The sequence below is a fragment of the Hemiscyllium ocellatum genome, chromosome 4, assembly GCF_020745735.1.
Source record: "Hemiscyllium ocellatum isolate sHemOce1 chromosome 4, sHemOce1.pat.X.cur, whole genome shotgun sequence".
NCBI lineage: Eukaryota > Metazoa > Chordata > Chondrichthyes > Orectolobiformes > Hemiscylliidae > Hemiscyllium > Hemiscyllium ocellatum.
In genome coordinates, this window is record NC_083404.1 from 123,466,254 (window position 1) to 123,490,807 (window position 24,554).

Below are 24,554 nucleotides of genomic sequence, written 5' to 3' on the forward strand. Positions count from 1 at the left end.
GCCACAAACTGTGACCTTAGTGCCTGACATACCCCAATCTGCCATTACCATCCAGTCAGGAGCTCAACCCTGGTTTAATGAAGAGTGCAGGATGGCAATCCAGGAGCACCACTAGCTATATTTATTTGGCTGAGCAGCTGGCTTGTAATGCATGTGTACCGACAGTGTATATTCAATTCCTTTGCTAACTGAGGTCACGCAGGAAATTTCAATCTTGCCGTTCATCTGAGGCATGGTGACTCTCTGGTTATTCTTAACTTATTCTGACCTTTCTAAAGTGACAGCAGCTCCATGATCTTCTGGGCTGTGGTGACTTGCACAGGTCAAAGCAATGACATAATCAATGGATCCTTTCTAAGTTCTGCCATGTCCAGTGGTAATAGGCAGTTCAGTAACTAACAGGATTTTGGGACTATGTAAATACTTCCATCCTCAATGATGGATAGTTTGGAACACAGCTGAAGTATTTCTGTCCATCAGTTCTGGGGAAGAGTCACTTGACCTGAAATATTAACTCTGATTTCTCTCCATACACGTTGCTAGACCTGCTGAGTTTTCCTGAAACTTCTATTTTTGTGTTTCCATCCGCCTTCAATAAGAAGTAGACAACACAAATTTGATTCACTCTAAATTATTATCACTCAGTTGGAGATGCTGAATATTGACAACATTCTGTTAATAGGACTGAAGACTTGTGTTCCAAAGCTAGAAATGCCTCTAGCCAAGCTGTTCCATCACAGTTACAACACTGGCATCTAGCTGAAAAGCTTGAAATTTGCCCTGGTATGTCATGCACAAAAAGCAGGTCAAGCTCAACCTGACCATCATCTGCCCTCTCTGCCTACCTTTATTTATCATCAAAATACTGGATGGTGTTATTCATAGTCCTGTTATACACTCGTTGCAAAGGACTAACCTGCTCAATGACATTCAGTTTGGTTTACGTCAGGGCCACTTAGCTTCAGAGGATATCACAGTTTTGGTCCAATATGGCAGAAAATCTAAACTTAATAGGTGAAGTGAGAATGATTGATTGTCCTTAAAACCAAGACAGCATTTAACTGAGCTTTGCATCAAGGAACTCGAGACAAGTTGGAGTCAATAGGAATTCCGGGGATCACTCTGCTGGTTGGTTATACCTCGCACAAAGGAAGTGATTGTTGAACGTCAGTCATCGTAATCCCAGGACATCAGTGTCTGAGTTCTTCAGGGTAGTGTTCTCGGCCCAATCATTTTCAACTGTTTTATCAGTGACCTTCCCACCATCAGAAGGTCAGACGTGAGGATGTTTGCTGATGAGTGCACAACATTTAGTATCAATTGTGACGACTTGCATATTGAAGCAGCTTGTGTTCATATGCAGCAAGCCTGAACAATATCCAGGCTTGGGCTGACAAGTGGCACGCATCATTCATGCCACGCAAATGCCCGGCAATGAATACTTCCTGCAGAAAAAATTGTATCTTGATGCTCAATGACAACATTGCTGCTTTTCCTCAATGTCAACATCTTGGGGGTTTCCAGCTTAGCTTCCAGTTCAGAGCCTGAATCAAACCAGCCAAACAAATCCTGTGGCTGCAAGAGCAGGACAATGCTGAGGATCTTTATGGTGGGTTACTCACTGCCTGTATCCCAGTTGTCTGATCAACATCGAAAACGATCAACCCAGAAGTCTCCTGGAATATGATCCACTTACCTAGATGGACATTTGATGCTGTAATCATATTGCTCCAAATTTCAAATACTTCAAATATGAATAACCACAAAAATTCAACAACACCTTGGGCAAAGCTGACTGTTTGATTGGCACCCTATCCACAAGGAGAAAGTGAGGACTGCAGATGCTGGAGATCAGAGCTGAAAAATGTGTTGCTGGAAAAGCGCAGCAGGTCAGGCAGCATCCAAGGAGCAGGAGAATCGACGTTTCGGGCATTCCTGAAGAAGGGCTTATGCCCAAAACATGACTCTCCTGCTCCTTCGATGCTTTTCCAGCAACACATTTTTCGACCCCATCCACAACCTTGAATATTCACTCCCTTCACCAATGTACAATGACAGCGAAGTGTACCACCTTCAAGGTGCACTGCAACTACTCATTAGCACTCCTTCATCAACAGAGTCTTCCAAACCCATGACCTCTACCATCTGGAGGGCAAAGACAGCAGGCTCATCTCAGAGTTTCTCAACCTCACGTGGAACCATATCACCATTTCCTTCTTGCTGCTGGATTAAAATATTAGAAATCCTCCTAAGCAGTACTGTGTGGAAATGTACCCCACATGGGCTGCAGTGGTTCAAAAAGCAATTCACCACTTTCTCCAGAGCACTTAGGGTTGGGAAAATAGACATTAGTTTAGCCAGCAATGCTCACGCCCCATGAATGAATTAAAAAAAATGATATTGCTAAGTTCGTTTTGGATTGTGCCATAGATTTAGCTTTGAGTTTTGATGCTATGAATAAAGTATTGGTTATATAATTATGTTGTAACAGTTTAGAATTTTGAATGGTTGAGGGAGGTACATATGCAACTGGGATGAATTGAAAAACAGTAAAGTGATTTTTAAAAAAAATTAAACTTGTACATTTATAAGCAATAATGAATGATGGCAATAATTAACAGCAAAGTTATTTTTCTTGTGCACATTTTGTTTTCCCATAGTTTTCTTTGCTCTTTATTGAAACATGTTCCTCTGTTTACCTGATAGTAAATATTAGCACAACCTCTGGTTCTTTGTAAGTTTCTTTCAGAAACTGTGCCAAGGGGCTTACCTTTATTTTCCAACCAATACATTGTTCCACGACTGTCCCTTGTAAATTCAGAAAATTGTAATGTAGGGCATTAGAATTGTGTTTTGCTTTGACTTATACATGGCATATTTTGCTTACCTGATTTTCCAGGCTATTCTTTAAATCTATTCGCTGTTGTAATGCAAAATGCCGGCTTTATTCCATCAGAAAGCAAGTGAAATATTTATAATATGACCGAATAATGTGAACTGGATGACATACTGGCTGCCAGTGGGTTACATGGATGTGCATATCAGCAAAACTGGAGTGGAATGCCTGCTGAATGAAAGTCAAGAGTGTGGTGCTGGAAAAGCACAGCAGGTCAGGCAGCATCCGAGGAGCAAAAGCCCTTCATTAGGAATGAGGCTGGGAGCCTCGGGGGATGGATAGAAAAATGGGAGGGGGTGGGGCTGGAGGGAAGGTAGCTGAAAGTGCAAGGAAGCGTCCTGTTTTCCCAATGTAGAGACGACCTCATCGAGAGCAACAGATACAGTAACTGACATGTGGAAGTGCAGGTGAAATTTTGGATGTGGAAGCTCCATTGAGGCCTTGGATGGAGGTGAGGGGTTGGGGTTGGGGGTGGGGAAGGTGTGGGCGCAGGTTTTGCAATTCCTGCAGTGGCAAGGGAAGGTGCCGGGAGGGAAGTGTTGATGAGGGGGCTTGAATTGACAAGGTAGTCGCGAAGAAATGGTCTTTACAAAAAGCGGATAAGGGTCTGGAGGGAAATATATCTCTGGTGATGGGGTCCGTTTGTAGGTGGCGGAAATGGCGGGGGATGATGCGATGTATACGGAGATTGGTGCGGTGGAAGGTGTGGGGGGTGGTGCGCGTTCTGTCTTTGTTGTGGTTGGAGGGGCGGGGTGCGGTGAGTGGATGAGATGCACTGGAGGGTATCATCAACCGTGTAGGAGGAGAAATCGCGGCCTTTAAAGAAGGAGACCATCTGGTGTGTTCTGTGGTGGAACTGATCCTCCTGGGAGCAGATGCAGCGGAGGCAGAGGAATTGGGAATAAGGGATAGCATTTTTTTTCAGGAGTTAGGGTGTGAGGAGGTGTGACCCAGGTGGCTGTGGGAGTCAGTGGGTTTGTAGAAAATGTCAGTGGTGTTTCGGTCATCGTCGATGGAGAGGTCCAGGAAGGTGTCAGATGGGCCAGGTGACTTTTAAGGTTGGGTTGGAATGTGGTGGTGAAGTTGATCAACTGTTCAACCTCCTGATGGGAGCACGATGTGGCACCGATGCAATCATCAATATAGCGGAGGAAACGGTGGGGAGTGGTGCCGGTGTAACTCCGGAAGACAGACTGTTCTGCGTAGCCGACAAAGAGACAGGCGTAGCTGGCTACCCCTTTCGTCTGAGGAAGTGGGAGGATTTGAAGGAGAAGTTGTTGAGGATGAGGACCAGTTCAGCCAAATGAGTAAGAGTGTCAGTGGAATGGTACTGGTGGGGATGTGGGGAGAGGAAGAAATGTAGGGCTTAGAGGTCCTAGTCATGGTGGATGGAGGTGAATAAGGACTGGATGTCCATGGTGAAGGTAAGGCATTGGGGGCCAGGGAAACGGAAGTCTTGGAGGTGGAGGGCGTAGGTAGTGTCCCGAACGTATGTGGGGAGTTGCTGGAATGGGTATTTAGGACAGTATCGAGGTATGAGGAGATGACTTCGGTGGGGCAGGAGCAGGCTGAGACAATAGGTCTTCCAACCCAATGGCGTCAATGTGGATTTCACCAGTTTCCTCATTCTCTCCTCCCCCCCCCCCCCCCCCCCCCCCCCCCCCCACCACCACCACCACCACATTGTACCCCAGTTCCAACCTTCCAGCTCAACAGTGTCCTCATGACCTGTCCTGTCTGTACATCTTCCTTTCCCACCAATCTGCACCACCCTCGCCACCAACCTATCACCTTTACCCCCACCTCCATCCGACTATTGCACTCTCAGCTACCTTGAATTTTTCACTTCTGCAAGTAACATTTTCAATCCATGTTAGGCAATGACCATCTTGACAAGAGATAATCAATGACATAACCAATGCCTAATTCCCCACTATCAACATACTGGGAATTACCATTGACCAGACTGTATAAAATAGTGGCTACAGAGCAAGTCAGAGACTAAGGATTCAAGTAACTCACCACCTATTTTCCCACTGCCTGTTCTTCTTCATCATCAAACACAAGGTGTATGATGGAATAGTCCCCAGTTGATTTGAGCATATCCACCAGCTTAAACATTCAATCCTATCACCAAAGACATAGTGGCACCGGTGTTTATTATCTACAAAATGCAATGCAGTAATTCACCTCTAGACCTACGAATGCACCTTCCAAACCAATACCTTGTACCACTGAAAGGACAATAGCAGAAAATGCATGCAACACCATCACATCGCTTATACGTTCCCCTCCAAGTTACACATCATCTTGACTTTGAATGAAATTGCTGTACCTTCATTGTGAACCTAAACCAAATTTGAACTCCCTAAAGGCAATGTGAGCTACCCTACACCTGAAAGATTAGGAGTTCAAGAAGGCACTATCACCTTTTCCAGGATAATTAAGGTTGAACACTAGATGCTAGTGACAAGTTCATAAACAGGCTCATTAATTGTCCTCCACTTTTACCACTGTCAGTAGAATTTAAGAATTCTGAGGAAACTGGCAAATATTTTATTCCCGTGTATAAAGCTAAATAATTAATTAACGTTACATTCACCTTGACCTTAAAGTATGCTGTACAGAATTATAACATGAGCACAGGATTTCGTCATTACAAATAAGGAACCTCCAAATGTTAGAACTTTGAAATGAAACAAAAATCTGCAAGAAATAGATAGTAAGGTTAGTAATGTCAATGAAAAGAAAACCCCAATCCTGAGTATAAGCTATTGACAACAAGCTGAAATGTTAATCCGTATTTACCTATACAGATGTTGTCGAACCTCTTGTGTACTTCCAACAGTTGCATTTTTGTTTCAAAATGCATTTCATTTTCTTGCTTCTTGCTCTTCTTCAGAACTACTGGTGCCTTTTATATTTCAGCCTTTACTTATGACTCATCCTTTAATAGGACAGAAACTTAAGAGGACATGATTTATCGCAATCAATAATTTCACAGGCACCAAGCTAGTTATTGTTTGTATCTCAGCTGAGACAGAATAAGGTTGTTAACCTGGGGTTAAACATCATAACCAACAAAGCCTTTTGTTATAATAACCAATGTGGATTCTTGTTGGCTGAAATCTAGAATATACTTGGACATTTTATTGTTGAATTGTGAAAAAGCGAGGACTGCAAATGCTGGAGGTCAGAGTAGAGAATGTGTTGCTGGAAAAGCTTTCCCAGCAACACGCTCTTGACTCAGCACCCTCAGTTGTGCTGCATTTTATTTAGTCTTATTCCAAAAGTGTCTCTGCACAATTAGTTCATGATTTGGATTTTTTTTGCCACATTCTTAATGAAATATATAATTAAGGTAATTTTATTCAAATTCTCATTATCTGTCTCAACATTTCCAGTTCTGTTGGTGAATAGAATAGCCTGTTTTGTTTCTCAAATTCAACAAGATAAGTGAAAGGTCGATGCATTGCCAGTTACAGCGCTGATTTAGATACAGAAGTACCTAGGCAAAGCTGCTTTTGTTACAAGATTTTAGACAATACAGAAATAACATGTCCTGCATTACAGAAAAGAGTTTAGTACGGCAGACCACGATACCACTTTGTTTTCGGTACGCATCGGACCCTGGCCCCATATCATGCTGGAGAGATGCCATTCTGGGAGGTTTCTGTGCCATGCTGGGAGGCACCTATGGAGGAGGCCACTGCGTCCGACTGGGAAGTCGTCATGCAACGGGAGAAGACCACTGTGGCAGACCAAGAAGTTGTCATGCTGAAGCTGGGAGGTTGCCAGGCTGGGAGTCCAGTATACCAGGCTGGAAGTCGTCACTGGAGGCTGGCAATTATCATCAAAGGACAGGGATCATCAGTCGCCGGAGGCCAGGAGTCGTCATCGAAGGCTGGGAGTTGAAGGGAAAAAAGAAGGAAAAGAAGAAGACATTTGAAGGAAGTAAAAGAGAAGGAAGAAGTATGGGTGAAGCCGACGAGCTCTGGCTAGAACACCCTGTTCTGTCACCATCTTCCATCTTCATCTTTGCCTTTAAATCTAAGTCTTGATTAGAGTTTGGAGGAATGGATTTTAGAGATAGGCGTTAAAATTATAAAAATGTGAAACTGAGGGGTTTAGGTAAAGATTTTTAGACTTCTGGATGGTGGTTTCTGAAGACCTTATAATCAATATTGGGCCAGATTGGTGAAATGCCTGAATGTTCCAAAAGTTTGTGGAGTCGGTGAAACCATTTGTTGCACTTATACCTGGGAGTTGTCCTTGAGACATTGTAGCTGGGAAGGGAATTCCAGGAAATTGATCTAGTAACAGTGAAGAAAATGCAATGTATGCATTTCAAAGTTAGGATGGGTGTGACATGGAGAGGAACTATCAGGTCAGGGTTTAGGGATTTGTATATTAATTAAATAAACAGTGTAATGTAGGAAAAGATTTGTTGAGATTGAGAGCTGCAACTTAAATCTGACAATGAAAGTGAATCAATAACAAGGTTATGATCAAGGTTATGCATCTAGATGTTTAAAAAGGTTTCAGCACGTTGTCAGTAAGATTGCCATGATGATAGTGGCGATAGGCTAGCTGGTGGCTTACCAGCAATTCCATTTTGAGCAGGACAATGATGTTGTTTATGGTCAAAATCAAGTTGAAGGAGCAGCTGAAATGAGAAATTGAATCAGAGGGTAAACAGGTCCTTGATGCCATATCTCACGCTATACCCTCATCCTTGATGAAGTGCTCCAGTAGCTGGAGTGGGTCTACATTCTAGTCAGAGACAAGTTATTATTACCATTCAAACTGCTGAATAGTTTCTACATGCAGAGGGAGATGCTTTCAGCTTTTCCATCCCAGTTATGACTCAGCATCTGATTTGTGCTGCATAACTCCGATAACAAGTGCACCTTATACGCTTTCCAGCTTTGCTTTCAGTATTGCTTATTTTCTCCTAATTTACTATCTTTGAATTAATTCATCGTCTGTGTTGGACAAGTGTGGAGTTGTCTGAGGATGAAATGAATAAATCATGAGAAAATAATTAGAAGCAATTCATTTTGAACTCATTGCAATACAAGATACTGAATACAAGACTGTTTTTTAACCTTCTTCTGTAGAAGTTAGTGGAGGTTGCTTCTTTAAATTTACTAAGGGCTGAGTTTGATACACTTTTGATTAAGAAAAGAATTAAGGGTTACGAGGAGCAGACAAGAAATTAGAGCTGAGACCACGTTACTGGAAAAGGTGAAACTCGGAGAGTAAGAAGCAAAACTAAAACTGTATTGTAGGAAGAATATAAGGAGCAATTTTGAATTAAGGTTGAAAATGGTTCATAATGGCCTGTGGGGTCTGCATTGGGACTACTTTAACTCACACTGATGCGTGCGATATCGGGTGAACCTTGAGCCTGCTTCTCTAATCAGTAATATCATGGCTGATCTGAATTCTCCACATTCTTACCATCCTGATAGCCTTTAACCCCATCGTTTATCAAGACGTATCTATCTCCATCTTGAGAATTATCAAAGACCCTTTTTCCAATGCCTTTTGGGGAAAAGAAAACTTGAAAGTCTCATGCCCTCAAATGATAAAGAAAAACTCTCCATCTGTCTTAAATGGGTGACCTCTTATTTGTAAAGTTTTTAAATTTTTTTTCTTTGTGTGTTTTTTTTACAAGTTTGATAATAATATATGGGCCTGCTGTTACCTGAATTACTTTGTACGATCACTCAAAAGATCACCTTTTACTGAAGTTGCAAAATACTGAATTCCAAGAGTTTAACAACCATTTTTCATTGTAGCTTATTATACCTGTATAGTTATGCATCTTCATTCTTTGCAGCATTCTTGTCAGACAGCACTTCCAGCAGTTTTGTCAATTGAAGTGACTGACCATGAAGACACTAGCAGCACACTCTTCAGGAGGGCATTCACGCATGGACGAGGAATTTTCCCATCATTGCCGACTTCTTTATTTTTAAGGACAGCAAGCTTTACTTTCTCTTATGCTGGTTCTTCTTTGGTGTGGTGTAGGACATTGTCTTCCTCTTCTTGGCACCACCACACAGTCTCAAAATGAAGTGCAAAGTTGATTCCTTTTGCATGTTATCACTGAAGAGTGTATGGCAAACTCTTAATTGTTTTCCAGCAATAATCAGTCCCATTACTGATCAGGGGAATACCTTCCTTGTCCTGAATTTTAGCCCTTTACATTTTCACTATTATCAGTGGGTTCAACCTTGAGGGTTATCATTCTCCCCATGATCAAAGGTCCGCAAATTCAAAATATAACCTCGCTGCTTTTGTATTCATCTCTCTTGCAATAAACAGTTGGCTCCAGAGTGTGCTGTTCTAAGAAACTATCTTGAAGTATTCTATGAACTCCTCATCTGTGCTACCTTTCACCCATCAGATTTTTTTCATTCTAAATGTAGATTATCATGTTCCATTATGATCGGAATACCTTTGAACATGCTCCTGTTATTTTTTTCCTTTAGACTCTATTCTACTGTGATGTTACTGTAACAGGGCTTATGCTTGACATCATAGTTGCAGTTAGTTGGATGCATGATGTAGCCTTTTGACTTGTCACTGATGTTAAACTAAAGTTTGGAAAGATGAGCTTAAATTGTGGGATCTTTGTGGTGTTACAATTACATTGTATTTTGGGACTGTAGCTTCAATTTAAGGAAAATAAATGCAGTAATGTGACTTGTTCTGGAATCTGACTGAGTGCAAGGGAGTTAGGCCAATGATAACTGGGTACCGTTTGTTACAAAGCTGTTGCCATGGGGAAGAGGGTAGTGGAAGCCATTTTTAAGATCAAATGGTAGGCATCCATCTAAACGCCATGAATATCAAAGGCAACAGCAGTTTTGATTTATATGGTGTGCAGCCACCTTGAGAGGTGGAGTGCAAAAGACTGCGTGAAGCAGAGAAAATGTTGACTCTATTATTCATGTAGAATATGGGTGAGAACCATCATTCTGATTGGACACTGAATTTTTAAGGAATTATAGGATATTGGAAGCTTCACCCTGCTTAGCAAGAAGAGTAAAGCTGCATCCTAATTTTTACAGTGAAGTTCAGTACTGCAATTATAAGTACCCAGCTGAGAAAGTGAAAAAGAAGCAAGCCATTGGGAGGTGAGAATTTTAGCCTGATACCTAGGAATGAAGTATATATGTGGCAATGAAATATATAACCATAGCAGTATATTTTCTGTTGTGTTAAAAGTTAAATGAGGAATCCTTTTCCTGTAGTTTGAAGTATAGGTTGTCTACAAACAGGCGATAGTGTTCAGATGTCCTGTATTTGTTTTTAAAATATATTTATTACAGCAACACTTTAATATGTGAAATCTTGGTCTGTCATTCCTTCAGATCTTAGCTGGAAATTCAGTTTTTTATTTGAAAGTTTTCCATCTTTCTGGAGATTGTGATAGTGGGCAGCTTCTTTAAAGTCACTGGCAAGTACTAACTTTTTGTTTCTGACTGTGAAAGCAGGCTGTCATGTTTAAAAATACTGCAAGTTGAACAGATGCTTACTATAAGCATGGAAGATTTTGAGTCAAGGTTCAGAACGCATCCACACTAGGCTTCTAAGTCTGATTAAGCTAATAGGTAACACATCAATTTATTGAATAGAATTCAGTACTGAAATCCAGATGACTGGATTCATTGACTCCATGCAGCATAGCAGTGATGTTGGCATAGTATTGTTCACGCTTTTGGGCTTTCAGTGCAAGCTAGGATTGCAGATTTAATGGATCTCTGACTCAGTTGATATCATGCAGGCTGCTGCATTTGCTGCGTCCCAGGCAAAAGTGATTGCAAGCATTTCTAATTCTGCAGTATAAGTCAGTGGATATGTTATGTTGAAGCAGCAATTGTGGTAAGAAATGATGAGTTTTAATTTTATTTGTTGATTGATTTTTCTCTTGGTTATTGTAAATTTTCTGAAGCTTAACATTTAGTACACAATGTATGATTATACTTTGGCTTTAAGAGGTGTATTTTGTCCTGATTTGTTTTTGAAGAGAGGTATTAAACCATAGGTGTTAAGCTGTGTCCTCCAAGCCTTGAGTTTTTTAAAAAAGTTGGAGTAGAAACAGCATGACTGAGTGGTCTCAGGGTTTTAGTCTAGCTTTCAGTAGTCGGTCGAATTTTGAAATTGGCTGTGGAAACTGCTACATCTCTCTCTGTTGTGCTAAAAGCATGGGTTCTCTTTCTGCTGCCAGAATTACGTGCGAGACAACCTGTTGTACTGACTTTGCCTTTGCCTTTGCCAAGGGTGGGTTTATGGGATGTTACTATATTGGAGCAGTTACTGTTTTTTTATAATATATTTTTATTAAGAAAAAATAGATTTTTAAATATTACAACAAATACAAAACAATGCAATTTAAAACAGTACAAAAATAGTACAAAACTAAACCCAAATAATAAAAAAATTCCCCAACCCACCGTCCTATACAAATGTATAAACATATATAGAGAAGTATAAAAAAAAACCTAAACTAGCAATTTAACTAACTAAATAAATACCTAACAACCAAACAAATAAATAGTAATAACTCAGCCCAGCCAAACAAAACACTCATACATTCACAGTTCTTCCTCCCTGGATATTGGGACTCATGAAACACAGTCGTTGCGGCTATATAAAAGCCCTTGTTAGTGTGGCAGATAAATCTGTGTCCAGGTATCTCAAAAAGGGTTGCCATGTCTTGGAAAAAATTCTCAGTTTTGTGGTGTACCATATTTGTGAGAAAATCCAGGGGAATATGCTCCATGACAATCTTCCGTCAACCTGACAGGCCTGGGGGTTTTCTGATATCCAACCTAGCAAGGTATTCTTCCAACCTAGCAAGATATCCTTCCTTGCACAGAATGTAAGAATATTGAAAAGTTTTGTCTTATGTGAGTCTGCAGGAAATACAATGGGTAAGCCCAAAATGAGCGAAATAGGGTCCTTCTCCACCCCTACACCTAAAATCCTCTCCATTGCGCCCATCACAACACTCCAATATATTTGAAGCCTGTCACAAGACCAAGGACAATGGGTAAGAGTACCCGTACAGACCTTGCACTTAGGGCATGCTGAAGGTACCCCTGGTTTAAATTTTGACAAACGGTCTGGGGCTAAGTGGACCCTGTGGAGAATCTTCAACTGTAAAGCAAGGCTCCTATTGCAAATTGATATATTCCTTGCATTCTCCCAAATGTCCTCCCATACCTCTGAAGAAACTTCAACACCCAGCTCTCTCTCCCACATCTTGCAGAGTCGATCAGACTCATCTGAGGTGCACCCCCCCCAATTGATGATATAGAGTACTGACAGAGAGTGTACTCTTAGCCCTTAGTACCCCTCTTTCTATGTCAGATTTGTAGGGATCAGTCAAAAGTGTGGTCCTTTTTTGAATAAAATCCCTAACTTGAAAAAAATGAAAGAGGTCTCTATTAGGTAACTTGTACTTACTGATCGAAGGACATCATTACATCTCCCTCAAATAAATCACCCATGCAAGGTATACCCCTAGCTGCCCAACGTTTAAATCCTGAATCTATCATACCTGGTTGAAAACTCGGCATACCCACTAAAGGTGTAAACAAAAATGTTTTGCCAATATTACCTTCCCTCTGCCAAATTGTCCTCCATGCTTTAACAGTATTGATGACTATTGGGTTATGGCAATATTCCCTAACTGTCCTCACTTTGTCCAAAAACAGTAAACTGGTAAGGAGGCACCTTGCCTGGGAGACTCCGATATCTAGCCATATCGAAAGAGGGTTCCCACAAACCCAATCACTTACGTAGGTCAAAAGCAAGCTTAATTGGTAATTTATAATGTCCAGAAGGTCTACTCCCCCCAATCTGTGAGGCAACTGCAGTTTGGCTAATTAAATGAGGGGCCGTTTACAGTGCCAGATAAAGGAGCTGAACCAACTGTTCAGTCTCCTGAGTGTTTGTTTATTGAAAATCAAGGGGAGCATCCGTATAGGGTATAGCAAATGAGGGAGAATATTTATCTTAATGAGCGCTATCTGACCCAACCATGAGACTGGAAGTGCCTCCCATCTTTGGAGATCTTGTTTAATTTTTTCAAATAATTGAGTAAAATTGGCTTTGAACAGCCAATCCAGAACTGGAGTAATGAATATGCCCAAATACACAAAACCCCCCTGTGATCACCTAAATGGGAATCTATGTTACTCTTTCGTAAAAGCCAACTCTTTCGTAAGACCACCCATAGGCATAGCCTCTGTTAGCAAAAGTAATCTTATATCCTGAAAAAGCGGCAAATGTGTGAATGCATTGTATCAGGCAAGGCACTGAGACTGCTAGTTTTGTCAAGAAAATTAAAACATGATCTGCATACAGCAAGATCTTATATAATTTTGACCCCACTTCTGGAGCTGATATATTGAGATCCCCACAAATGGCCTCTGCCAACAGTTCAGGAACAGTTACTGTTTAATAGTTAAATAATCTATTATTCCGTTAGGTTTTCAAAGAGTTGAGGTTATACCAATTCTTCTTCCTTTTGTTTATATTTTAACTGGGTATCAGGATAAAGCATGTTTTGCTTTCAGCCAAGTAGTTTGACAAATTGAATTACATCTGGAACACAGCACTTTTATAATTGCCTTTAAAGTGAGGGTCTAGGCTATCTGCTTGCTACTTTTGAGGTGGTTTGGTCTCGCCTGGTCCACAACAAAGGCATGAAGCTAAATTTTAAATACTTTTATTCTCCCTTTCTGGATATTGGTGTGCTTTTCCAACAGTTTATATTTTTATTTTATATTTCATAGATCTCCTACAGTGCTGAAAGAGACCATTTGGCCCATTGGGTCTGCACCAAACCTCCGAAGCCTTCCACCCCTCTCTCCATAACCCCACATTTAGCATGGCTATCCCAGCTAGCCTACACATCCCTGGAGCAGTTTATCATAGCCAGTCCACCTAACATGCATATCTTTGGACTGTGGGAGGAAACCAGAGCACCCAGCAGAACCCCCCGCAGGCGCGGGGAGAATGTGCAAACTGCACACAGTCAGTCACACAAGGCTGGAATCAAACCCGGGTCCCGAGTGCTGTGAGGCAGCATTGTAACCACTGAGCCACTGTTTATTTTGTTTCTAAACATATGACTATATATTACAAATCTTATGATTCTTTCCCCCACAAGTCCTGCATCTTTGCTCCCCACAAGTCCTGCATCTTTGCTAACCTGGAAATTACTGTAAGCTCTCCATTATTTATTAGTTACTCTATAATATATAATACTTGCTTGAATTCTCCTTCACCACAGTAAATATGTTTTCCTTTTTAAAGTAAAATTTTAATGAGTATCTGTTTAGGAAAAAACAGATCAAAAACTGTTTATTTTAAGCTCTGTATTGATCCAAACATCATGGACCTTTATCTAAGCAAGAAAGTTCAAAATGAGTTGATTGTGTCAATTGGAATTTGAACCTTCAAGCTATAGTCAAACAAATCCACAGCACAAGATATTTTGCCATGATTGCATATTGTACTTCAGATGTTAGTCACACCGACCAGCTGTTTCTGATTTTGCATGCAGTTACCTATTGACTTTTTTAAAATTGTGTGCATATTTGACACCATATGATTTAGTTTCACTGTCTACTGAAATGTACTTTCCAAACTGAACCTTTACCAGAAGGCAAACAGTGGTCCGACCATAAGTTAAGCAGGTAACACATGGAAATGAAGGTTATAGAAGTGATCCTGTGAATAAAAGCAGAGAAACAATTGTAAAAGTATAAATTTGTGAGTAGCACAATTAATCCAGCCAAATATAAAAATTCCAGCATTTCTAATTTGCTTTTTTGTTTTAAATTTCTATCTTGTTTTTCTTTTTTCACAAAATTAAACGCTAGTGAAGATCGCAACAAACTCTAGAACTAGTGCATGTAATTTCAAACTTAAATAAACTGATGTGATATAAACTGTTTCAGAGACACTACATGGTTAAATAATGTGAAAATGTACAAGGAGTAATTAAGTAAATATTTAAAGGAGTAGGCAATTAAATGCCATTGATTCCATTCCATTCGGGAACTATTTGCAATTCTTTTTGGTCCTTTTCAGTGTAAAAGCTGAGGTACTAATGAGAAGTCCTTTTTTTTTATTTGAGAACTGTCCCATACTAAAGCAAGTTGCCTTCTATGCTTTGAGAGTCTTAAGAAAGTTGACACTTTCACATTCTAATCTGTGATGCCCCACCTCATTGAATAGTATTTGGCAAGAGTTCCTGTATGTCTATTTGTTTTATTGCAAATTGAACCAATCAGATTTTCAAATAGTCACTTTGTGCAATCTAATACTAGTTCTTTTGGAGGCGGTCTCTGTGGGAATTGCAATGCTGCCACTTTGTAAAATCATGGTGAAACATGCAGACGGTGTTACAACTAGGAAGTATACTACTTATGACGTTGTTTAAAAAGCTCCAGGTTACAATGATTCATGTTAGGCTGGTTTATGAGTAGGTTGACTGTGAGAATGTAACTTGACAAGAAGGAAGCTGAGTGGCGTTTTTATTTATTGTAAAAAGTGAATTATTCTAAATTTTATCTATGTTTGTTGTGGAGAAGGATCCTACTTCCCCAGCTGAATCCTACATACCATGTATTTGCTGGGGTTCTCGAACAAGAAATGATATAGAAGCACAACATCTTGTGGCAGAAGGTAGCAATTAACAAGATTTTCATTATTTTATCGGTCAACTTAAGAAAAGGAATTGACTAGTTAAGGTATATGTTCAAAGAAATATGTTGAATTTTATAGTTATTCAGCTGTAACTTGAGCGAAGTAAAATTGTCATTCCAACAATGTTTTGTACCGGTTCTTTTTAAAATATATTTTTAGCTACCACACCCCACAGGATGGGGGAAGGGGTGGTGGAAATGTTGTGAAGTTTTTCAGATGAATCAGCTGCTGCCAGGCTTATAGCATTACTTTTCCTGGAACACATGGAAGCATATTTTTGTTTCTTTAGTTTCTTCCACTAAAGGCCTAACAGATTGAATCTAGTGAATTAAGGGTCAGGACTCCTAGCTTAGTCCATTACTTTGTGTTCAGCAGTGAAGGAGCTTGCATAGTATACTTTGCTCAGAATGCTTTCAACATATGAAGATTTGGAAATTTGCAGCTGGTGTTTTTGTCTCTTTCAAACTCCTCCTAAAATCTCAAATGTGGCAGTGATGTTCACTGTTCTTCACTGGAGAACGCAAAGCAATCAGCTGTTTTATTCAGATAGTCTTGTGGTATTTTATAAGGAGAGCTGAACAGCTGCTTGGTATTGTCTGCTCCTATAGTGCTTCTAATATACATATATTTACCTTTGGATGTAAAGGTTTTGATGCTGTCGTATGATAATTCCAAGTAAATCGCAATGTATCTAACTTGCTCATACATCAAGGATAGATGTCAAAATATTAATAGTTTGATAAAGGAATATTTTATTAACTGTCAGTATGATGTTTGCGCTATTCTAAACTCTGTGGTGTAAAAGTAAAATTGTCTTGGTACCAGGATGTCATAGGGCTGCGCTCTCACGCAAGAGAGAGGAAATGGTGTTCAGTTTGACCTGAGGATCACCATACCTCAGATGAACAGTGTTTTTGAGAAGTTGGGACCTCCATAGTAATTTCAGCAATTTGGGAATTGAAATCATGTTTTTGGCATCACTCTGCGTCACAAACTAACAGTCCAACCAATTGAGCTGACTGACTAACCCACAACTCGGGATAAATGGCAGGACACCAGGAAGATCAAAGGAATGGAGGGATTTGAGTTTTTGTCCACAGATTTCTGAAAATGACAGGACAAATTAATAGGGTAATTAAGAAGGCATTATAGTCATGGATTAGAACAGTAGAAAGGTTATGTTGGAGCTGTAAAACATTGGTTCGGCCACAGATTGAGTACTGTGTGCTGTTGAAAATGCGTTGCTGGTTAAAGCACAGCAGGTCAGGCAGCATCCAAGGAATAGGAAATTCGACGTTTCAGGCATAAGCCCTTGTGCTGTTCTTGTCACCACAGCTTAGGAAGGCTGTGATTGCACTGGATGGGGTACAGAGGAGGTACAAAAAGATATTACCTGGGATGGAACAATTTAACAATGAAGAGAGGCTGGATGAGTTTTGAGTTGTTTTCCTTGGCTTGGAGAAGACTGAATGAGGATCTGTTAGAGATGTATAAGATTGTGAGGTGCATGGACGTGGTGGATAGGAATCTGTTGCTCCCTTATTGAAGGGTCAATAACCAATGGGAATACTTTATAAGGCTAAAGGTAGGAGGTTTAGATGGAATTTGAGAAATGTTTCTTCACCCATCAGGTGGTGGGAATGCCTGGGAAATGCCTTAGTAGAGGCTGGAAATCTTTAAACCTTTTGAAAAGTACTTCGCTGATTGCATGAAATATCATTACTATGGACCAAATGCAGGATGTTGGGAGTAGTGATGATAGGTTGGCACTGACTCGATAGGCCAAATAGTTTTTTTCTGAGCTGAGTCTGTGAGATTCATTCTTGAAATTTGAAACGTTAAATTTTATTTTTGGTTCTGTTACAGTCCATGCTAGTTGTAAGCATTTTGTATTAACCTGTTTATATGTGTTCTGACACTTTTCCAGCACAGGTGGGACTGGAAATTGGACTTTATAGCTCAGAAGTAGGAGTACTACCATTGTCCTACAAGAGTCCCTCCATTCCAGTTATGTTTTCTTTCAAGAAATTTCCATTCTAGTGTTAGTTGATTTAATTATGCATGCCATTGTTGCCATTCAGTAATAAACTGAGTTTTGTTAAACAAGGGTAGTGAGATTCGCAACTTGCTGTCACTTGAACTATTTTTGCGGCTAATAGCATGAACATGTTTTTGTCATATAGTCCCTACAGTGTGGAAACAGGCTACTTGGCCCAACAAGTACACACTGACCCTCCAAGAGCATCCCACCCAGTCTTATTGCCTTATCCTATCCCTGAGTTTCCAGTGGCTAATCCATCTAATTTACGCATCCTTGATACTATGGACAATTTAACATGGCCAATTGACCTAAGCTGCATATCTTTGGATTGTGAGAGGAAACCTGAGCATCGAGAGGAAACCTACGCAGACGCTGGGAGAATGTGGAAATCCCACAAGAGATAGTTGCCTGAGGATGGAATTAAACCTGGGTCCATGGTGTTGTGAGGCAGCAGTGCTAACCACTAGCCACCTTGCCACCCCTGTGAAGTCATAACTGAGAAAGGACTGGTAAGATTGAGAGACTAGATTAAAGAGGGGAATAAGGCCACGTATAAATGAGTTGGTCTCTTCTGGGTGCTCTATATCTGTCTAATATGTAATTATATGCATCATTAACTGAGGAAAGCATGTATTTTCATTGGTTTATTATAGTGCAGTGTGTGAAGTACCAATGCACAGTCACCCTTGCTGCAGTTGCTGTTAGTGACAAATTAGTATGTGTAATGTGCTAGAGAGTTAATTTTTTTTTATTGAAAACTTTTTTTTTACAAAATTATCAAAGTACAAAAGATAATACAGCAATCTTATAGTACAACAGCAATAAGAATAAACTATCGACTACTCTACAGAATAAACCAAAACTATCACAGCGATACAGAACAATCTTCCCAGATTGCAATTCAATAAATAATTAAACATAAATTAAATTAACATAAATTGAACTAAACAAACTTAATGTAATTTAACTTACATACTTGCTGTCCCTCACGGAGGCTCCCACAAACGGGAACATCGGCTAATATACCCTTATTTATTAATTTTTTTTCCTCCCTTTCCTCCCGTTCTCTTCTGTCCTTCCTTCCTTCCTTCCTCTCTCTCTTTCTGTCTTCCTTCCTTTCTCTCTCTCTTTCTGTCTTCCTTCCTTCCTTCCTTCCTTCCTTCCTCTCTCTCTTTCTGTCTTCCTTCCTCTCTCTCTCTGTCTTCCTTCCTTCCTTCCTCTCTCTCTTTCTGTCTTCCTTCCTTCCTTCCTTCCTCTCTCTCTTTCTGTCTTCCTTCCTTCCTTCCTTCCTCTCTCTCTTTCTGTCTTCCTTCCTTCTTTCCTCTCTCTCTCTTTCTGTCTTCCTTCCTTCCTTCCTTGCACCATACATGAGAATGTTGAATAGCTTTTTCCAGTGCTCATCTAGCAAAGGCAGATTTGGCAGTCCCAGGAGGATGGATACCAGATCAGCCTTAACTTCCATTCCCAAGATCCTCTCCAACACATTTGCTATGACACCCCAGTAGCTCCATAAGCAGTGTGTGAAAGTACCGGTGTCTGTTTTGCATTTAGGACACCTTGGGAATGCTCCTTTCTTAAATGTTGCTAGTCGTTCTGGGGTCGAATGGGCCCTATGGTGAATCTTTAGTTGCATAGCCTGCGCTTTATTGCAAATCAAAATTTTTTTCACATTCTCCCAGATATCCTCCCATACTTCCAACAAGATTTCTGTTCCCAATTTTTGATTCCAGACTCCATAAAATCTTTCCATATCTTCCAGGGTACCCCCTCTCTGTAGATAATAGAGTATTGACTGAAAGACTGCCAGAGTATTAATTTTAATATTGATTTAACAAATAGCAATCAAACAAACATAAAAATCACAGAATTATACTCAACATTTTTTGTTTTTTGCAAGCACGGCTGCTCGAGTAGAGTCTGTAGTCTGCCTATAATGAACAATCAAAGGAACATGCTGTTGGATTTGATAACCAATTTTTGGGACACACAGCCACTGTACCTGACATCATGTTGGCACCGAAATTCATAGTGTTGTTCAATTTTGTAACAGGCAGAAAATAATTTTTAAACTGAGGGCAGCATCCTGTTAAGGGAAAATACTACTGGCATGAATCCTGCATATTAGTGCTGGTGTGATGCCAGGGAAATAGTCCATTTGATATCTTTATTTCTTTCCAAAGTCGCTGAACACTTCTGAGTGTGCTAACTATTTTAAATAATTAGTGAAGCTCATAACGTGGCTCATTTACCTTTGCGTATCAATGCATGTTGTTTCCAGCAGGGAACCTGCAAATGAAAGCATGTTCAAGACTTTAAGCTCAGGGAAAATATTGTCCCCCATTCTTTTCTCCATGGTAATGCCTCAGTTATTTAGTGGGTAGAAGGTGATGATTTTTGACAGCTTTAATATTTAAAGATTAATTACCCCTGCAAAGCAAAGGCTAGTATTCTGTCTAGAGATTATTGAATGATTGAACTCATCAAGTAAAGAATTGGTAGTGCGTCAACTAAAAGAGATTTTATAATCTAAGGTATTCAAATCATTTAATGGGTTCAGGAGAGGCGAGACGCTGTCATTCATTTGGTATAGATGAATAACTTCGGGTTTGAAGTAATGTTTTTCTTTAATGGTAGACTGACTAGAATGAGCAATCTTGGGGTTTGTATGACTAGCTTAACTGGATTGTTGTTTTGGAAATAATCTAGCCCCAAATTAACTGTCTCCCGTAAAAACATGGATTAATTAATGATTTTGTGGTGATTAAGATCAAGTTTTTGCAGTTCCTGAGGGGTATAGGGCTGCTTTCTCATTAAAGAAGGATGACTAGTGATGATTTAACCTGGGGGTCGTCATGTCTTGGGTTAAGAAGGATGGTCTTTCATGGTGACCTCAACTACACAGAAATTGAACCTGTGCTGTTGCTGTCACCCTATATTACAAACTGACCAACCAGCCAATTTAGCGAACCACTGAGTAAGGTAAGTTGCATTTTGCTAACTTGACTGCATACTTTAAAGGAATGAAGAAAGTTGAGGAAACCTATCAGGTTGATTTTGTGTATGTAGACTTTCCAAAGTGTTTCATTAAAATATAAAATCATAGACTTGATAGCAAGACTGAAAAAAATGGATTAAAGGGATAGTGCAGTTTGGTTACAAATTAGGCTAAGCATAGAAAGCAAAGAGTAGTGATGGATGAATATAAGGATGAAAGAGCTTAAGAAATGGGAGCTGGAGTATGCTGATTGGATCCTTGGTCCTGCTTTGCTATTCAATAAGATCATGAGTGGCTTCAACTCCACTTTCCAGTCTGCTCTTCCTCCCATGACTTTTTATAGATTAAAAAATATTTCGAATTCAACCTTGAATATAATTGATGTCCCATAGTTTACCATTCTGCGGAATAAAAATTCAAAGATTAACAACTTTTTGAGAGAACAGTTTCCTCTTTTTCAGACTGGAGGCCTGTGACCAGTGGAGTGCCACAAGGATCAGTGCTGGGTCCTCTACTTTTTGTCATTTATATAAATGATTTGGATGCAAGCATAAGAGGTAAAGTTAGTAAGTTTGCAGATGACACCAAAATTGAAGGTATAGTGGACAGCAAAGAAGGGTACCTTAGATTACAACACGATCTTGATCAGTTGGGCCAATGGGCCAAGAAGTGGCAGATGGAGTTTAATTCAGATAAATGCGAGGTGCTGCATTTTGGGAAAGCAAATCTTAGCAGGACATACACTTAGTGGTAAGGTCCTAGGGAGTGTTGCTGAACAAAAAGACCTTGGAGTGCAAGTTCATAGCTCCTTGAAAGTGGAGTCACAGGTAGGTAGGATAGTGAAGAAGGCATTTGTATGCTTTCTTTTATTGGTCAGAGTATTGAGTACAGGAGTTGTGATCTTAGAGAGGTTTACAAAATTATGAGGGGCATGGATAGGATAAATAGACAAAGTCTTTTCCCTGGGGCGAGGGTGTCCAGAACTAGAGGGCATAGGTTTTGGGTGAGAGGGGAAAGATATAAAAGGTACCTAAGGGCCAACCTTTTCATGCAGAGGGTGGTACGTTTATGGAATGAGTTGCCAAAGGAAGTGGTAGAGGCTGGTACAATTGCAACATTTAAAAGGCATTTAGGTGGGTAAATAAATAGGAAGGGTTTGGAGGGTATGGGCTGGGTGCAGGCAGGTGGGACTAAATTGGGTTGGGACATCTGGTCAGCATGGACAGGTTGGACCAAAGGGTCTGTGTTCATGCTGTACATTTCTATGCTGTCTATCTCTATGTCTGTCTCGCTCTCGCTCTCGCTCTCTCGCTCGCTCTCTTTCTCACGCTCTCTCGCTCGCTCTCTTTCTCTGAGAGAAATATACAGTGATGTTCTCCACTAGTCAGGGATGCGACTCCTTTTGTTATATACCTGGACTTTGGTATGTAGAGTTAAGAGTATGGTGCTGGAAAAGCGCAACAGGTCAGGCAGCGTCCAAGGAGCAGGAGAATCAACGTTTTGGGCATAAGCTCTTCATCAGGAATCATTCCTGACCTGCTGTGCTTTTCCAGCACCACACTCTCGACTCTGATCTGCAGCCCTTACTTTCTCCTCCTTGGATAAGTAGAGTATAATTTCAAAGCTGAGTTTGTAGTTGACACAAAATCTGTAAGTATAGTACCTCACTAGGAAGACTTAAACATGTGAAAGGAGGATTCAAGATGAAATTTTAACACAAAATGGTAGGAAGTAATTCCAAAGATGATAAAAATGATGTAACTTATTTCGTTTCATGGTTGTGAACATTCTTTACCATTCCTAACATACCTTGAGGAGGTGGTAGTGATGTGTCATCTTGAGTAGCTGTAGTCTGTGTGGTGCAAATAGCAAAACAGCAATAAGTAGGATCAAGGTGGGTAAACGTTTTACTTGAATGCACATAAGGTTTGAAACAAACTATTTGAACAAAAATGATGTTATAGCCATTGTAGAAACATGATTACAAGGAGATCAAATTAGGGAACTAAATAGAACATAGAACATAGAAGGATACAGCGCAGTACAGGCCCTTCGGCCCTCGATGTTGCGCCGACCGAATCCTACCTAACCTATACTAGCCCAATAACTTCCAAATGCCTATCCAATGCCCGCTTAAATGACCATAAAGAAGGAGAGTTCACCACTGATACGGGCAGGGCATTCCATGAACTCACAACCCGCTGTGTGAAGAAATATTCAGGAGTAAGTGACTTTCAAAGGGTCAAGCAATATAAGAGGATACTGGGCTAACATTGTTTAGTATGGGATAGAATACGTATGATAGCAAGAATTGATCCTGGATCAGAAGATCTAGAATCCATTTTGGTGGAAATAAGAAATAAAAATGGGAAGAAAACACTGGAAAGAGTAATCTGTAGACTCCTGAGCAATTACAATCCAGTAGGACTGAGAAGGAATTGAGATATTAAAGATGTACAAAACAGGCAGTGTATTAATCATGGGTGACTTCAATCTTCATGTCGATTGGGGTAACCAGACTGGCTTAGATGGCCTTGGCGAAGGATTCATAGTGTATATTCTAGAACACTATTCTAGGATCAGGCTGTTTTGGATGTGGCAATGTGAAATGATTTGGGTTTGATAAATAGTATCGATGCTAAAGATTCACTAGAAACAGTGACCACAGTATGGTAGAATTTAGCATTCAGCTTGAGTGTGAGGAGCTTGGCTTAGAAACACCTGTGCTAAGCTTGAATGAAAATAATTACAAAGGAATGAGGGCAATGCAAGCTGGACCATACTGAGAAAATAATTAATCCATAAAGATAGTTAAAAATGGTCGCTGTTTAAGAAAACAGTTCATAGCTCACAAGAAAGATTATAGCTCAATGTGAAGGAAGGTTTCTGTGAAATGGATAACCAGCCATGGTCAACCAGGGAAGTAAAGGTTAGCATCAAATTGAAAGGAAAAAAGAAATAAAACGTGGTGAGCACTAGTGGTGTGCCAGAGGATTGGGAACATTTTAAAAACCAACAAAAGATGGCTAAAAACAAATTACACTGAATAAACACTGTTTTGACACTGAATAAACCCGCCTGCTTAATTTAAAACCAGCAACACAGAAAAGATGCATCCTGTAAAATTTTGAGTGGCCAAGAACTAAGAAAAATAAAAAATAACAACTTTTATGTCTTAAAGTATAACAGAGAGTAAGTAACGATCCACTATTTACAATTTCTTTTTCTAATCTATCTTCTACCTTTCCTTCTATAATACTGATAAAACTCCCAATTAAGATTTACAAAACAACACTTCTTATCTCAAAACCAGGCTGCTGCAGGTTCTTATCTTTGGATTTTCCTGTGTCTTTTCCCCTTGTTAGGAATTTGTGTTACAGGTTACTGTTCAAAAAGGTATTTTTAATACAGATGTTTATTTCAAGTAGTATGGTACATGTTAGGATTGGCAGTTCTCCTCTCAATTGTTTAATTTCCTCCTGGTCTTATACCCCAGAGCGGCGGATTGTGTCGTCGGCTTTTAAGATTGTCAAAGTACTTTACTCAAAATTGATTGGAAATTGCTATCTTTCTTCAGGGTGTAATTTAAACTGGTTGAATTCGAATTTGTTTTTGTCTTCAGGCAACAAGCTAATAGAGATGTTTGACCTAGTGTTACATTGTTACTTCTTGAGAACACTTGGTGTTGTGTCCAGTAGTTCTGCTGCTTTTAACTCTCTTAAAGGTACACTCACATCTTCATTACAACACAGAGCAAATAAACTGAGGGTAATATTAAGATGAACAGCAAGAGCTTCTTTAAATGTATACAAATGAAGAAAGAAGCAAACTTAATATAAGCTTCTTAGAGAATAAAGCTGTGGAAATAATAATGAGGAACCAGG

At 39.9% G+C, this 24,554-nt stretch overlaps 1 protein-coding gene across 9 annotated transcripts in view; it reads left to right on the forward strand.

The window, feature by feature from the left end:
• The window catches only part of LOC132815081 (focal adhesion kinase 1), a 557,743-nt gene that overhangs the window by 230,833 nt on the left and 302,356 nt on the right, over positions 1-24,554 (forward strand). Inside the window, exon 1 of one of the 9 annotated variants that reach the window (XM_060823819.1) lies at positions 15,519-15,613. The exons of the other annotated variants lie outside the window; for them this stretch is intronic. The gene's annotated coding sequence lies outside the window, so the exon portion shown is untranslated. Of the gene's footprint in view, positions 1-15,518; positions 15,614-24,554 lie in introns of those variants that run through there. 9 annotated transcript variants of the gene reach the window in all.